The sequence below is a fragment of the Vigna angularis genome, chromosome 1 (assembly GCF_016808095.1).
Source record: "Vigna angularis cultivar LongXiaoDou No.4 chromosome 1, ASM1680809v1, whole genome shotgun sequence".
In the NCBI taxonomy this organism is placed as follows: Eukaryota; Viridiplantae; Streptophyta; class Magnoliopsida; order Fabales; family Fabaceae; genus Vigna; species Vigna angularis.
The window spans coordinates 22332431-22337141 of record NC_068970.1 but is presented as its reverse complement, the minus strand read 5'-3'; positions in this window follow the sequence as shown (position 1 = coordinate 22337141).

The following is a 4711-nucleotide window of genomic DNA, read 5'->3' as shown; positions in this document are numbered from 1 at the left end:
TCTCTAAATGACCATTCGGTCATGTTCACATGTAGGGAGAGTTTCTCCCATTCGGCCTTGTCTATAGGTTGTGTTGATCTTTTTTGTTCGGTCGTGCTCAAGGGTGGGGGTTGTTTTACTGTTTTGTGTGATTTTTATTTAAGGATGTTATGGATGAGGAAGTATGATAATTCTAATGTAATGTGAAGGTATAACGAGATATTTATAATATGGATATGAAAGAGAATTCCAAGGAGGAATGTCTCGGTGGTTGGTTTCAATGTGATAAAAGTATGAATATGGATATGCTGAGCTGGCTTACATCCTAACATTCTAATGGTCACCGAGTCTCAAGTAGAGAATGGTGAAGCATGTGGTGAGAATAGCAGGAGGCCTGGTCGCATATAGCTTGGGGTTCCAGCTAATGGACTAAACTCATGTTGTAGCTTGCGGTTTCCAACTACAGTGAAGGATGAAAGGCTAACCTCGTGTGGCGGCTTGGGTTTCCAGCTATGGTATTCGTGAGGTTTCCAGTTTACCTTTCCACGAGTGCAAGAACGGTCGTAGCTACATATTCATACAGTCCGGACAGTCAGAGTAAAAGTGGTCGATTATAACATGCTTGTATGATTTCTGTATATGTATGATTGTATTATATGTTTGTCTGAATTATATGTTATCATAGTTAATTAAATTACGCTAGCTTACCCTTATTTTCTGTCTTGTCATGTTGTCCGCTCGATCGTCTTTGTCATTGCAATGATCACCCTATGGGTGTGAGCAGAAGGTGAGGATGGTTCTCTGGAATAGGCACTGGCAGGAGAGGATGGTTTTCGTTAGAGTAAGACCGTTCGGTCTTGTGCTTGTTTTTATTTTTATTCAGTATAGGACTGTTCGGTTGATACACCTCTTGTATGACCGATCGGTCTGTTCTTATGGTTGTTTTAGTATAGGTTTCTTTAAAGTTTTAAATTTATGGTTATATTTAGGATAACTGTAAGTTAATTTTATTTCATATAACTGTTCTAGTTTATTGTAAATGTAAGGACTCTTAAGTATAATTTAAAGCTATATTTCTAGGATGTTACACACATCTAATAAAAAAGTGTGATAATTGTAAGGTTTTTCTTGTCAATGATAAATAAAACTAAAGATAGGATTGTTGTTGAACATGCTTTATTATCAATGTTTGATCATTACACCAAGATACTCCTAATAATTAATATTACCGTCCAAAGATTTGATATTGATGGTGTATTAGGTATCTTGAGATCAGTTATCACTAGTTTACTATATGGGTTTAATTCCTTTGTTTCTCTTATTCTAAAAACAACTACAATTGCTTCAATATCTGTTAATATAAATTCAGTTTCGGTCCTCAATGAAAAAAATTTTAAGGACGAGAACATGGAGATAATTCTTGGCTGCATGGATCTCAACCTTGCATTAAGGATTGAGAAAACTCTTTCTCTTACATACTCAAGTACCTCTGACGAGAGGAAAAAAATATGAGAAATGAGACCCCTCAAATTGCATGAGTCTCATGATCATTAAGCATAGCATTCCAGAGATCTTTAGGGGTGTTATATTGTACAAGAAGAGGAGGGACGAAAGTAGACAAGGGCAAAAGGAAGACAAACAAGATGATAAATGTTTCTTTTGTAATAAAGTTAGACACGTAAAGAAGAATTGTACAAAATATTATGCTTGGTGTGCAAAGAAAGAGTTGCCTAAGCTACCGAAAGCCAATTGATTCTAAAAGAAGAATATATGTTGGAGATGACAAATCGGTGAAAGTGAAAGTTATATGACATTTTAGATTATTATTGTGTATTAGTTTTTTATTTGTATTTGAAAAGATAATTTGGTTGTATCCTTATTTAGACAGAATTTAGTTTTAGTTTCTTATGTTGAAAAAAGTAGGCTATTTATGTTCATTTGGAAACAATGAGTTCATATTATCTTTAAATTTAAATGTTGTTGGAATCGATTTACTTTTGACTAATGATAATCTATATATACATGATACAGTGAATTCCAATAGTGAATCCTTAAATACGAAATCGCGTGGTACTAAGTGTAAATAGAACAAAACAACGATATCATTGACTATAAATTTGGGGGGGGGGGGGGGGGGGGGGGGGGGGAAGAATAAGGTTAAAGACTATCTTAGAGGAAGAATCAATGATAATTCTAGATCCTATTCATACAGTTTCTTTTGATGAAGCAAGTCTAAAACCTTTAGCAAGTTAATAATCTCTAAAGAACAAACTCAATATCCTTAAGAACTTGTGCTTCATGAGCCAATATCTTTACGAAGATCCATGAGAGAAAGAAAAAGTGTTATTCCTGATAATTATGTGATATTTCTCCAAGAAAATAAGAAAAATAATGGTATGATGGAAGATGACATAATCAACTTTCATCAAGTCATGCAAGATCCTAATTCAGAAAAATGGATTGAAGCAATGAATGAGGAGGATATGTCCATGCAAGACAATAAGGTTTGAGAATTTGTCCCATTACCATAAGGTGTGAAACTCATTGGTATTGAGTGAATATTAAAGACTAAGAGATTTCAAAGGTAATATGAAGAGGTATAAGGCTCATCATGTGGTGAAGGATTATACTTAAAAGGAAAGGACTGACTTCAAAGAGATTATCTCTCTAGTTTAACCGAAAGACTCTTTTAGAACAATCATTACTCTTGTTCACATTATGATACAAAAGTCTTGAAGTTACAGACAAAATTTTACCGATGAAAATATATATGTCGTAAATTTGTCTTAGTGATGAATTTTATGGACGGAAACATTACCGATGGAAAAAATCTATCGGTAATGTATATGACTTTTTACCTCAAGATCAACCTCAGTGTATTCTAGGATTATCACATAGTAGCCATGTCGAAAATGTGCTTAAAAGGTTTGGCAGGTAAGATTGTAAATCAGAAGGTACTCCACTTGCTAAAGAAGACACATCCAATCTCAATCAATGCGCAAAAGAAAATTTGGAAACTTAAGAAATGCAAAAGATTCCCCATGTTTCAGTTGTAGGGAGTTTGAGGTATGCCTAAGTATATAGATGTTCGAATATAACATACATAGTTAGGGTATTAGGTAAAATATTTAAGCAATCTAAATCATTGGAAAATAACCAAAAGAGTTATGATGTATTTCAAGAGAACAAAGGATTATATGCTCATATACAAGAGGTCACACCAGTTAGAGATCATTTGGTATTCTAACTTTGATTTTTGCAGGATGCCAAGACATTTTGTGATCCACTTCAGGTTACATTTTCATGCTAGCTGGTGGTGCGGTTTCTTGGTGCAGTACCAAGAAAACCCTTACGACTTCATCCATTATTGTTGCTGAATTTGTAACATGTTATGAGGCATCAAAATAAAGAAATATGGTTGAGGAACTTTGTCACAAAGACACATTATGGAAGGAATTAAAAGACTACTTAAGTTATACTGTGACAACAAATAAGTTGTATTATATTCTAACAACAACAAGAGCTCGAGCAAGTCAAAATACATTTACATAAAGTTCTTGGTAGTTAAAGGAATGATACGTAATGGACAAAATTTCATAAAACACTTAGGGATAAACTTCATGATAGCAGATCCTCTTACTAAGGAACTTCGATCCAATGTCTTTCATGAGCATGTTGCTCATATGAATGTTTTTCTATTTTAGGAATCTTTGGTTTAGTGGGAGTTAGTCACTTTTATTGTGTTTTGTATTTTATGTTCTATGTTTATTTTTATGTAGGCATACATTGTCTTTTGGACATATTTGATTTTATAAATATATGATTTATTATTCATAAATTACACTTTGTATATTAAGGTATTATATGGATCTTATTGAGATAAAGTAAGTACTAGTTGAAAATAAACGTGTACAAATCACTTTCACTTAATTTTCATTACACATTTTATGATGAGTCCATGTTATTTGATTCTGTCAACATTAATTATCATTGTCAAGTTTAGTTACGATTAATGCAATGAAAGACTAATGAAAGACTGTTTTGGTTCTATATGTGGATGTAATCAATGGACAATATATATAATTAAATGTGTTAGGGTAATTATATTATTAGCCAAAATATTAAAGTGATTTAATTAATTATATCTATATCTAATAACATATATATCATGAAATACTAACTATATAGATATAATATACAATATTCTAATTTGATGAAGGATCAAAATTAAGAATATTGAATTTTTAGAAAAATTAATTAACATATATTACGTAAAAGGGTTAGTTCAATATGTGAGCAAGTTACTATTTCTAAGGGATATAAGAATTTTTTAATTAATGAAAGATTGAATTGCTTATTGTTGATATGAGTGGATAATCTAATAGAAAAAACATAATTATGAAAGTTGACATTCAAAAAAATAGTTAGCATTTACCAAAAATAATTCTGTAAACATTGATTAAAAAGACTTTCACTAACATGATGAAGAAATAACCTTGAGTAGGAGGAAAATAATATCAACTGAAAAATAACCCATTAAAATCCTGACTTACATAAAAATAACAGTTCTACACTCATTAATAACAAAACTTAGGCTAACATTAACTAAAAGATAACTTTACCAATATACTCTGAGAAAACCTTAAAGAAATAATCTCAATTCATATCCACAAAATAATAACTCTAGTTGTTGATGTTGGATGAAAACAACTTTAACAAAAAAAAAAAAATT